At 37.9% G+C, this 13,391-nt stretch overlaps 1 protein-coding gene across 1 annotated transcript in view; it reads right to left on the reverse strand.

Moving 5' to 3' along the window:
- The window catches only part of elfn1a (extracellular leucine-rich repeat and fibronectin type III domain containing 1a), an 81,287-nt gene extending 69,280 nt beyond the window's left edge, over positions 1-12,007 (reverse strand). Inside the window, exon 1 of the mRNA XM_017433498.3 lies at positions 11,330-12,007. The gene's annotated coding sequence lies outside the window, so the exon portion shown is untranslated. The remainder of the gene's footprint in view (positions 1-11,329) is intronic.
- Between the last annotated feature and the right edge of the window lie 1,384 nt (positions 12,008-13,391).

Raw genomic sequence — 13,391 nt, forward strand, 5'->3', positions numbered from 1 at the left:
AGGACACCCTTTTGAATATGCAATTGCCCATGTGAGTTTGTGAGTGTAAGTGTGTGTGTGTGTGTGTGTGGCAAAATCTCTTGAATATTCACTGGTTTAATATGGAACAAAATGTTTTACAGGCCGAGCCAAGATGGTTACCTTCTTTGGGGAACGTGTGGTGTGTGATTTGCTGCCATTGGTGAAGTGCTGCTTGAAAAATATGATAAATTCCTCATTTCTGCACTGACACTTTTTTATATCAACCTGTTCAACAAAGGATAACCACTCTGCGTTAATAACTGGGACATGTAAGAGTAAAATGGGTCAGTAGGATTTGCACAGCCACATATGTTTTGTAACGTGATACATTGGCTTCAGATCAGTGTGAAATTACTGCCTTTGTCTCCAAGTTTGAAAAAACAACATTCATCACATTACCAAATGTGAGATCACATAGCAGTCATACAAAACACTTCTCATCCTTCAGCATTTGCTCAGCAGATGATGTAAAAACAGTCCAATCAACTGCTCTATATTGGCAAATACCACTGAAAGAACATAATCTCACACTTTATACTGGATTCTGTTTGTTTTAACAGCACACATAGAGCAAATGTCAAAAAACTGTGCCTGTGTTTGTTCTTTTTAGCTTAACACAGATTCCAAGTGGCTTCACTAAAGTGGGAAATCATAATTGGCACACAGGCTTTACACATAATCTCCATATTTAGTTAAGGCATAACACCTCACAGGCCTGACAGTCTGGCACCCCAGATCCTTTCTCGCTCTCGGTACTCCGGTCTCACAGTGGGTGATCACCAGCCTGAGCTGATTCGGCCCGAAAGACAGCGCTGTTTAATGAGCGACGGAGGCCAGGAGTGCGGAGACAACAGGTGGAGTGTCAGATTGATGCTCTGCAGCTGGGGATGGACCACTTTTCTTTGCCAGCTGTCAACCCAGATAGTAATAATCAAAAACGCATGTTTGCAGAAGTGTTCATGCTATCAAGGCAGCAGGAGAGGAGGTAAAATTCACAAGATGTTCAAATGTCTGGCTGTTGTTCATGGACATCAGCCTCGAGCATGACAGTTATCCAGGTAAATATTGATAGGTTTTTGATTTGCTGCTGTAAGCAGGGAGGAATTTGCCAAGAAAAGCCTTGGATTCTATTTCAGAAATGACATTCTCAAAACTTGGCACGGCATCACACTGACTTCTTCACTCACTCACTCTAGGCAAATCAAAAACAGTGTTTTGTTTTTTAAGTTCAATGTAGCTTGCTTCACTTATTGCCCTAAAAGTCGAATAATGTCTATTCTGTGGACTTTTTGTAAACATTTACACAGATTCATCATACAAAAAACTTCTAAACATACTGATTATCACCTGCCACCAAAAGGTGTAGGCAATGTATTTGAAAGTGTCTGTGTGTGTGCATGTGTTTGTTTATTTGTTGACGAAATACCTCATGAATTTACTGAAACTCTCATAAAATAATCATATGGTGGATATCTGTAACTAATTAACTAAATAAACCCAATTCAAAATGGCTGTAACAGCAAACTGACCCTAAAAAAAAACAACAATGGCTATACCTCAGTAGATTTTACATATATTTAGCTAGAATTTGGTGTGTTTATAGCTGAAAGTCATTCACAACATCAGTTCAAGTGCTACTCTTTGCACTTAGAACTGATAACTGTTAGAGTCAACTCTGTTTATTAGGAAAATATCTCATGAATCACTGGATGGAGATTAATGTAACTGTCTGAAAGTAATCACATAATTCAAGATAGAGGCCAAAGCTAAATAATTTCTCAACATAAGATCATTTTAGTCCTAAACTCTGACATGAAAAGTGGTGGGCGATAAGCATTCCTTCAAGGAATACAAGGCCTTTAATTAAAGTTCATTTTGCTCCAAAGATTTCTCTCACACCAAAACCTGAGACTGAGTAGAAATCAGCCCATTTAAATAATCTGCATCATCATCTTCATCATTAATAAAAAGCTCCTGATAGTGTCGATGAAGAGTAAGTTGAGTATGCAGCAGTGCTCTCCAGTGTGAGTGATATGGTACACTGTGGCCTGCTAATGGTGTGAATACTGGCACATTTTTATAAGTAGATGATAGTATATTTGCTCCAAGTTTGGAAGCAGTTTCTATGGTAACAATGTCCTGTCTTCACTTGCTCACAGACAATTTGCAGAATTAATCAGTTTCTTTTTTACCATTAACCATAGTTCAACGTATAGGGGTGGGTTTCATCCCCTTAACAGCAACTTAGACCCCCACAAAAGAGGTAAAAACATCAAGTTTAAATGGTTGAATTTCTAGATTCCATATTATCTGTAGTCATACATTTTAAACTTATATATATATTTATATATATTCTTCTGTTCTCTGCCTTTAATGACAGTGATCAACAGAACTGCTGTAAACATTGTTTGGTACTAAGATCTTCCCCTTGTTTCTGCTGATGCTGACGTTTGGAGCATCATGGAGCTCGGATCATGGTTGTTGAAGGTCTGTTTTGTTGACAGTTTTGCTCCTGAATATTTTGTTTGTGTCGTTTGATTACAGAGATTGTTGTGTTTAAAGTGAACTGGTAGACTGAATGTTGTTTATTGTAATCTACATGTATAGTAGAGATGGCACATGTTACATTAAAACAAGCCAATACTGGAATAACTGAAATATGTTTTATTGCAGCTTTGGTCTGTATTAAATGGGACAGCCTCCATGTGAAAAGACGTTAACCTTTTGTCACTGCTTATTTTGCACACTGCTAATAACTAAATTTGAGATGTTAAAGATTCATCTTCTGAACTCATATATTGTAACTGAAGCTATTCACAAACTAAAAGGCTTTGAGTTCAGGTGTGCAGTTGCTTTAGAGGTTTTCTGGCAGCTTTACACACTCCAGGTCAGTAGCTTTCACAAACCATTTTCTTTAATTAGTTTATAAAAGAAGTGACCTTTGATCCCAACCCAAGTAAAAAGCAAACAAGGTCGTACACAGGCTGTTAAGCAAAGACATATGGCTGATGAAATTATTGATGAATCCGTCACTTTGGTTTTTTTACAATTCTAGGCTGATTCTTAAAGCAACCGTGGGTTTTATTCAGCGCAGCTTGACTTTTTAATTCCTCTGCGTGATAGCGTAAAGAACTGGTCTCCAGTTAAAGTTTGGTGCAAGCTCAAATGGCGCCACTTAAATTGTGTTGATCAAATGTCATCAGAAGTGATAAATGTGCTGAAAATAAACTGTGAGCAGTTGTAGTTCTGTTTGTGTTGCGGTCCTTGAGATGAAGGCGGAGAAGCCAAATTCCAACTGTAAGACAGATGGTGGGGCTCTTTCAGAATAAGTTGAATTTGAAACAGCCAAGACAAAGAGAAGACAAAAAGATGGGCCTCATTCTGCGTATGATATAATTCTTTATCATGAATTAAAACCTGAATGTGCATGTTACAATGTTTTAGGGTTTAAATCAAGTAGAACCTCAAAGTTAAAAAGATAAAACATTTGCAATGTTTCTACATAAATAAAGTGTCATTTTTTATATTTTATTTTCTCTTTTTACTAGTTTTTTCATGTTTTCATGGTAAAATAAATAAGATTAAAATTCAAATTAATTTTAATTATTCATACTTGGTACATAATAGTACTTATTGAGTACGTATCTGGTACCTACATGGATCGGGTTGTACTGTAAAGTAGCTTGTTACGTTATAGTGCTTACCAGGTACCCATTAAGTACCATCTATGTACCGGGTAAGTACATATCTGGTACATATTCGGTGTGAAACAGGCAGTATTATATATTGCCACCATTCTCAGGCAGAGTCAAAGTTAGGACATTTGCTTTTGAAGATTCAAATTAGATATTAAAAGTGAAAATAATATATTCTGTTAATAGAGGAAATGTTAGTATGTTAGTAAGTCTTTTTGTTCTGAAGAACTCTGGCTTCGTCCACAATAACCTTGCTTGGGTTCGCTACATGTTCGTAGGGTCACCCATCATTCATCAGACACTCACATGAGTTGCAATAAGTTCCCCATGTGGCTTCTAAAGCTCAACAGTAAGTGGTTGACTTGTTCAAGTTATTCATCAGACATTTCTACAATGTGCTGCTGCTGCTGCTGTGTGGAGTGAGATTAAGGGATGACCTTCACACAACATCAGGGTGCAGATGAGTTCCGGACTGATCATCTAATTGCAGCTCCGTCTTTTTCCTGTTTTAACTTGAGTTGATTGTAGACTTAAAAGCAAGGCTTGCTCAGCTGGTGAGGGGGCAGCTAGGTGTGCAGAGCAAAAACAGCTCCATAATTAGTTCTCTAACAGTTACAATATTCTCCAGCATCACTGAGAGTCTCAGTGATTGTGAAAGTGTTTTTTTAAGCACAAACTAAAAAAAGGTGATTTTTTTTTGTCTTTTTAGATATTTTACTGAAGATATTCCAATTTTACACACACTGCTGTGTTCTTTGATGAAAATAAGACATACTTGACATTTTTCTTTTATGTATGTGAGTAAATAGTTTGGGACAAATAAGGAATGGGGTTTCAGTGCTGGTGTCTGTGGAAAAGCAAAAAAAAGAATGAGCTGAGTGAGTAAATTTTGTTTTAAGTCAAATTTTTACTAACCCTTGCAGCTGCAGAGAAGTGTAGCTCTGCAAACATGTGAAGTTAAGGTTTATTAGCATAAGTATGAATAGACTATGATTGACAAGAGTCAGATTTACCACATTACCACAAATACACAAAATCAGACACATTTCTAGAAGCAGTGTGACTGCTTACAAGGAGAAAGTAAGTCACTCTCATGTTGCTTCTTTGTTCTCATGTTATACATGAAATGATATGAAACGGTAAGCAGCTTGAAGATTTGATGCAGCAGCATGAATTGCCTCGACTCACTAAAGTGAAAAGGTTGAGAGTCGTTTTATTTGCATTAGGAATTGACTGAATGTATCTGGTTAGTGAATATGAAAGGCTGCAAATAAAAACTGAAATAACTTAAACTGAATGAAAACCTGAAAAGGAAAAATAATCTTATTCATAAAAATAATTTATTCTAATAGTGTGTGATTAGGAAGGTAAAACCCCTAAACTGTTGCATGCAGGCAATAAAAGCATAAAGTAACACATTTGGAGCTTCATATTTATAGATGCCATTTAACAGGTTAATTTCCTCAAGTGCATCATTAGAGGAGAGCTGAGCAGAGACCAGAGTCACTTAACATTTATAGGAGGGAGAAGCCATGTATTGATCATGCAACTCATAGCAACCAAGACTTTTCTGTTTGATGAAAAGCAGCCAGCGTAGCTGCTTCATTCACAGAGCATCTGCCATCTCTAATGGCTGCTGGTTTAAATTTCATAATTGGTAGGAAACTACAAACTGCTTAATCATTCTGCATTACCAATCAGAGATCTAATCAGCTGCATCTTCATCCACTGTAGCTGCACAGACGAAATTGCTGCAAAACAGGATGCAAAGTGCCTTTTATTTCTTGCACCAATTAGATGTTTTAAAGCTGATTGGTGTCTTGTCATATTTGTATCTTTAATGATAGAGTGTTTGTTTGTATTCCCATTTTTGCCTCTCAGACTAAAGTGCAAGCACTTCCGTTGAGTGGTTATTGATCATTAAACTGATGGCTAGTAAATGCTGCTCAGAATATGTTTTTTAAAGATGTTCTTAAGCTTAATCTATATTGACAATGGAAAGCATTTTTAATTAAATGCCTAGCATTCTTTAAACGGACGTATATCACCTACCACCTTTTAGGACAGATTTTTCCCATATCTCGGTGATCTCACGTGATTTGTTAGTGCTTGGAGTAATTGTTCTGAATGAGCTACTACCACACAAAAGTTTAGCCCAACCTCTGTAAAATTCACTATGTTATAACCATGTTTGGGTAGGTTAAGGTTGATTAGCTGTGGCAGCCATCTTGTATTGAGCTGACTCTAAAAGTTAATCATTTGTATAAGTACATTCAATATTTATTTATTTAGGAGTTTCATGGAAATATGTACAGTGACTCATGAAACGTTTTGCTAACAGACAAACAGTGCTATTCAAGCTCAAGGGTGCTCCAGAAAAATATGCATCATGTCTGTATTTTTTAAAAAAGCTTTCTGTCCTTGTAAATGCAGCTGATGATAATTTACCCAAAGAATCAGATCTAAGGTTTCTGTTATAAAGCTTCAGTCTAGATTGTGTGCCTCTTTGTTTTACTGCCTCCCCTCTGCAGAACGAACCCAAGTCTAATGCTCGGATTCTCACATCCTCTCTTTGTTTATGAGTCTCCAACACAAAAAGAGAAAAAGCCTCTGAGTGGAGTCACATGGCCACATTTTGTTTTCATTCTTTTAAAAGAAAAACAGAAAAAACAGACATTCTAATGCTTGCATCTGAAATCAACATACTCACCCTAATGACAGCTAAACACATCATCTATAACTCCTATTACTCCATGATTGAAAATTACATGTGACTTTGTATTGAGAGTTGATGTTTGACAGACCTATAATTTTATTTAGTCAAAACTACAATCAAAAGCATGATTTAAAGCAATGATTTATAGGATGCATTTCAATTCACATAACAAGGCATTAGCTCGTATTTAGTTTATGAGAAGTGAAATAAAACATATTCAGATGGGCACAGATATTAGGCTTTGATCAGATCTACAAAACAGTGAGCATTACATGGAAGTGATGTTCATCTTGTGGTGTCGTTTCGTCACTTTTGAAGTAATGTTGTGTTAAATAGTTATCAGTAGTTAGTAACTTATTAGCCCTGACACCAGTCATAGAGCTCTGCTGATAACTATTTAACAGAACGTCACTGCAAAAATGACCAGACTATCTCTTTAAATTTAACACAGTGATTAGTTATTTATCCAGTGTCGTGACTCTTGCCTTTTTGTTTTTCTATGCAAAGAAAATAAGCCTGATGTGCTTCACTATGTGACACTTTTCTTCTTAAACTGAGAGAAAGTTTTTCATCAAGGTTTTATAGAATAGATGAGAAAGTTATTTTTGTGCTTCTTGTGTTTATGTTCAGCGTATTTGTTTGTGCCGTGCACAGTGCACAATGCTCAGAGGAAATGTGCAGGATGCACCGCAGAGCCGCGGCAGCCCTGCATCTGTGAACCAGCTCTCTGTTTGCATGTAGCAGATTTAAAAATTCTACTTTGGTTGGATTTAAATGTCTTTCTTTTAAATTACTTGTGCTTTACCTCCAATAAAAGATGTCCAAAATACACGTGTCATAAAATGCAACAGTTCCTATCTCCCCACATGCATAAGCTGATGTTAGTGCTTATCCTCTGAGATGTTAAACTGAGTTTTAACAGCACTGGTATAAGCCAGTTGCATTGGGTTTTCATCTAGAAGATATTCATCAAGCGCTCCAGGTGCCTGAAGACACAACACCATGCAATGAAGCATCTAATAATTCTGCTGAAATGATGACGAATAAAAGGCAGAGCAATGTTCAATATGCCTCACTCTGCCTTTTCACAATGCTTGTTTACTAAAGGATTTTGTGCATCATAAGGCAACCAGCAGGAGGCTGAGGAAACTACACAAACGTTGCTGGCATTCTGTGATGGGCAACTTTGTGTTAACGTCTAAATGAGTGATGACAGATTTACACCTTTGAGTGAATCTCCACAAGATGAACCACAACATTCTGTCAGTTGATGATTCCTTCTCATGTACAGTGCAAATATTCTTCTAGAAATTTGCTTTAGAAAAGCAGGTAAAAACCTTCATAACAGGTAGCCTTTTTTGTCTCAACTGTAATTAGCAGTAAGATTATAGGTGGTAGAAGACAGGGACGTTGCAGGAGATAATGGCTGCACCTGGTGCATTTTCTTCTCTTGAAACGTGCTTCAGATTCAAAGAGCCATTGCTCCCAACTTTCAATAAACTACTCTGAGTGATACAAACGCATTCTTTTCCTGACATAAGACCAAACCACAGGTCTGTAAATGTACGGCTCAGTTAATGACTCATGAAGTGCTGATTCAAATTGAAGTCTGCTAATGGTTTTGCAAGAACTGAAGGAGATATCTCAGGAATAGTGCACCTTCGTCCTGCAATGTGCCCAAGCAGAGCTGCGTTGGAGCGACAGCAGTTTTTCTCAGTTTTTAAATTATCTGTCCAAAATGAATTGTAGAGATAAATGGAATGATTGTTTCCTTAAAGTTCCATTTAAATTCATCCATTTCTTCCTGAGGTATTTTGCTAACAGAGAGATAGAGTTGACTGCATCTAGTTAATGCCAACGTTTTAAACAAGGATCTTGCGGAATCTGTTGGTGCTTGGAGTATGTTATGGATGAGTCTCAGCTACTATCCAACCCTCTAAAATTCACTTTGGCATTTTGTAAGGTCAGTTGGCTGTGGCAGCCATCTTGAACCAATCTAACTCTAAGCTTCAATCAGTAGTGCATACATACAATGATTGTTAAAGTTCAAATTCATTCAGTGGTTCATGAAAAATTTCGCTAATGATACAAACACACAGTCACGGGCAACAACATCATCCCCTTCATCTTCTACAGCAGGAAATTAAAAATATCTGGTGATGATGTGCAAACTGTATTTTATGACAACAATGCAATGATTTAAACATCCATAATAACAGTGATCAAATATAATATATACTACTGCATGTTGTGTAGGTTCAGTGTAACTGTGCTGCTTTGTGGGCTTTTGTGCTTTTGATCCATTTAGCAGTTAGCTTAGAAGAAAATACAATTGGGTCCTCCTTTGAGTAGTTTTCTCACTGTGGGTAATTTAATGATCCTTCCACTGTTCAAAACAGAGAAAATTCACCTTGTTATTTCTTTAATAAAACATCTGAGAGTCACGTTTGACACTTAAAACTAAGACGGTGCAACTGCTCTGGTATATGTACTCACAGCACAATAAGTTTTATTGGTTGTCATGAGCTGCAGAGCTGAATAAGGCCATGCTGTTTTACCATATGCTTCACAGCTTTGTCTACAATCCCTGCCTGGTCCCTTTGATTACACTTTACACTTTGTTAACCAAACAACCAGTGTTTCAATTGAATGGGCATGCCTTCGTAAGTTGTCTACAAGATGGTAACAGTTTGATAAATAACCATATTTGCACTGAACACAGTGTTTGTTTTTGCAATTGTATGCTAACTAACTGTAATCAGTAAGATCAGAACAGATTAAAATACTTGGATTTTATTCATGGCTTCGCCCAAGTTTGTTGTAAAGCATCAGAAAACACAAACGGTAAAAATGCATCCTTGAAAAACACAGTATAAATAATAACAATACATAATACAGCCAGGTACTTTCATCATAACATACAGGGTACTTACAGAGTAACATACTCAGTCAGTTTTACAGATACTGAGCTATCAAATTGGTGCTACACATTAGGCAGTGTTTTTGCCTAAAACTTTATCATTACCTGTGGGAGTGAACCATGTTTGTCTGGTAACAAAATATCTTATAAACCACTGGAAGGATTCTAATGAAGGTTTCAGAAAAAAATTAGATGTCATACATTTATAATTGACAAACTTTGGGAATCAATCCAATTCAAAATGGTTGCTACAACTAATCAAAATTTGCCAGCACAAAAATGGATATAACTTTCAGGATCAATTTCACAGATATTGAGCTAAATTGTAATGTGGTAGTAGCTGAGGGTCATTTACAAAACACACTTGTACTATTTCACATAAACTATTTTCAAGATTTGATCAAAATGGCTACAACTCTGTCCATTCTCATTATAAAAGGATCTTAGTTTAAACCTCTGGCATGAAAGATGGTATTCCTTTAAGGATTATTAGGCCTTTAAATGAACTGCTTTTAAATAATTTTGTTGTTCAATCAGAAGCAAGATTTTTTGTTTTGTGATGTTTTTCTTTTAATGTAAAGCACTTTCTAATATTTATCTTGCAAGGTGCAATATAAATAAAATTTTACTTACTTAATAAATTGGTAACAAATATTTTTGTTTTTAAATTCATCAATCCAAGTTGTCTGTAGTGTAGATTTGTGAAAAACTGTAACGCACTCTGTCCTTTCCATTTAGAAAGGTTAGTCACATTCCCAAAACCGCTGTCCCCCTAGGATATCTGTCTCTCTCAAATAGCAATTTATCGAACAGGGCAGCCTCGTCTTTTCTGCTTCTCATGGTCATGAGCAGCCGTAATTCTCTCTCAGTATCCTCAGCACGATCTCTTTCTCGCTCCTCCACAAAGAGCCAAGCCAAGGCAGCTTGCATACAAAACAGTTGACTCAATCATCCAGCTGTATAATCAAGATAAGGGGTGGGGGGTGGGGGGTGGGGGCATGAAAAACGGCGATGTGAAGGCAAATGCAAAAGACATCTTTAGCAACAACAGCAAAACTGAGATGTTTTGTGACTGTCACAACTCTTGACATGGAAAGTTTGATGATTCATAGTGCTGGCAAAGGTTAAACTGGGATGTTCTGATGTACTGATGTACTGATGTAAATCAACACATCCAGTATTTAAAAGGCTTTCTTTAGACAGATGGCAGCAAAATCCTCAGGTAATTTGTGTGAGGCTGCACAACTCAGAGCAGGACTGTGTAATAACAGTACTGTATGCTCAGGCCATGGGACACGTTTATTGTTTAAACATTGCTGTTGAAGTTGCCTTAATCTGTCAAATGTATTTCCAGATTCGTGACACTAGTTGTTGTTTTCTATCCTGGGAGTCTTATAAGGATGCGGGTGCCTATATTTCCTAAAACTGTGGTTTGAGAAAGCAGAAGCTCCCACGCACTGAAGGGATTTTATGGAATAAAAGTTTCGCCTATAATGGTTGCGGCTCCGGAGCTGTCCGTGGTGCTGAAGAAGCGACATCTTGAGCGGACTATTCCTGGAGCTTCACAGCTGCAAAGTAGCCACTTTATCTGGAGCTGGATCAGGCTGGGTGCAGGCAGAAGAAACGCAAATCCACTGTGTATAAACAGTGATCGGTGTTTCGGCAAATAAAAACTAAATAAAAGTGAAAATATTGAATAAATAAGGAATCCTGATGCGCTCAGTTTTCTTTTCTTTTATCCGAACTCAGCGTGCAAATCTATGACGGAAGCGAGTGGAAAACAGCAAGCTGGTGCAAAAGTTGAACTGTGGATTTTCAAATGCATGCATGACTTTCTTGCTTTGCTCAGGAGCCGATCCATTCCAGAACCACTACTCCTCAAATCACAACATTTGTTAAAGATGATCCAACATGTGGACGCAAAACGCATAAATTATAAGGTCTGTAAAGCTCAAGTTAATCATAAATATATCTTACCTGCTTAATGGTTGCAGAGAGAGAACCTTTCCCCGACAGATCGGTCAGCTTACTGTATCTCACCACGATCAAAATACATTTTTAAAATAAAAACAGTTAGTAGGGGCTAAAAATGGTTTAAAAAGAATCCAAATGTTCTGTTTTCGGTGTTGAAGTCGGAACAGCAGCGTCTGCCTGCGTCAGGGGAGTCTCAGAGATCCATTTAGCGCTGAGTGATTTAATTCAGGGGCTGAGCTCCTCTCATTGCTCGCCTTTATGTGTTCTGAAGAGACCTGGAGCCCCGCTCGTGTCTTTCTGTCACACCGAGAGCTGACATCAGCGTTACCCACTCTCTGAGGCGCAGATATCACAGTATCAGTTGGGGTAGGGTGATGGTCGGGGTGGAGGGGTGTCTGCGAGAGGAGCGCGCGTGTTGTTGATCCTCCAGACTAGCAGAGGCAAAGTTTAAATCTCATAATAAGATTGTTTGTCACCGCCAGGCTATAAATGGTGGCTGGCTGCTTGCAGACGGATGCCGGGAGGGTTATGCAGCTGCAGCTGAAAGAGGCGGGGGGAACGAACGATGATAACCCGGTTCTGGCACAAACATTCAACAGTTTCAAGTTAATAAAGGCAGTCGAAAAAGGGGGAGAGAAAAGCCAGCTACGTCACGTCAAGCTTGAACAGCCTCCCGTATCAAACTTTTCCGTTTTCTTCCTCCGAGAATGGGCTGCACCTCCGCGCTTTGGAATCATTCTGAACTGCCCAGTTTCACAGTCTGGTCCGGGGGTGTGTTTAATTCAGTGTTGCTTGAAAGGAGATTATTTTCTTCCTCAAGGAAAGGACCGGTGGTGCGACCAGCAGGGGGCTTCTTCATGATCAAAAGCCTTTTTAATACGATCATTTATTACTATTTAGTGACTCTATTCTGAAAAGGGAATGTACCTGCAGGGACAATGACTGGATATAGGACGCAGTGTATATGGTTCAGTGTATTCCCTCTATGATAATAACACTGTTTATTTATTTTTTACCTGACATGGGTGATCCAGCATTTTTACTTCAGCTATACCCCTTTAGGCTTCATACATATCTATCCTTTGAAATGAAGTGTTTTAAATTTGCAGGTTTGTTCCATCGAGTGCAGACACACACACAAATGTAAGTGGGAACCATAGAGAAGAGAGAACCATTCCATTTGGAAGGCAGTTTCTTTTTTAAAGGAACTTTTTAGATTTTTTTGAAGTGGGATTGGGTAAAATTGTTACCAGCTATGCAGTTAGGAGAAAAGGATTTTAATTCCGATTAGATTGATGAGCTAAAGGCTAGTCTAAGTAAGGCTCAAACCAAAGTGGATTGCTGCAGTTTTAAAACAGCTGCTGCAGTCTCAAAAAATTTGCAGTGGTTATCGCAAAAGCTGGTTTTATAAACCTTTATGCCTCTGTCAACTTTGCTTACTTGCATATAATTGTGTGACTGTTTCTAAATGCAGCTAGCTGTAGCACTTCCGGTTCAGCTTGAGACAGCAGTAATTCACTTTCTTCTTGAAGGCTTGAAGCTGTTAAGGTTACTTCTCACTGAGCTGCAACTTTTGGAAACCACTTGGTGACTAAAAATTGCAAGAAAATAGGCAGATTTTCAGTTGCAGTCTCACTGAATTCTAAATGTTTGTGATCAGCAAGCCATGAGGCCTCATTTTTGAAAATCGATGCCTATTTTTGTGGCACATCTTGCAAAACAGTACTTTGTGCACATCACTTTGTTACCCACCTCCACATGTTTTGTACCTACCTTGGCAGCCACTGCTGTAAGATAAGCGAAACTGAACCAATTTTTAGGAATTATTATTCGTCATCAGCATGGCTTAAAAAGGTTCAAAATTCAAGCAACAAGACTGCAAAAATCTGTAACTCAAGCGAGGAAATTAAGAACTCTCAGCAACACTGATACATTTTGTAGATTTCTTCATGAATGCTGTTCAATAATTAGTCTTCATCAATTGCAGCCCAGTGAGATATTGGCTTTATCTTGGTAATCTGGTCAAAATCCCACTCTATTTCTTTAAAGGACGAGCTTTCAAAAA

Source organism: Kryptolebias marmoratus, linkage group LG12 (genome assembly GCF_001649575.2).
Source record: "Kryptolebias marmoratus isolate JLee-2015 linkage group LG12, ASM164957v2, whole genome shotgun sequence".
NCBI classification, from domain to species: Eukaryota; Metazoa; Chordata; class Actinopteri; order Cyprinodontiformes; family Rivulidae; genus Kryptolebias; species Kryptolebias marmoratus.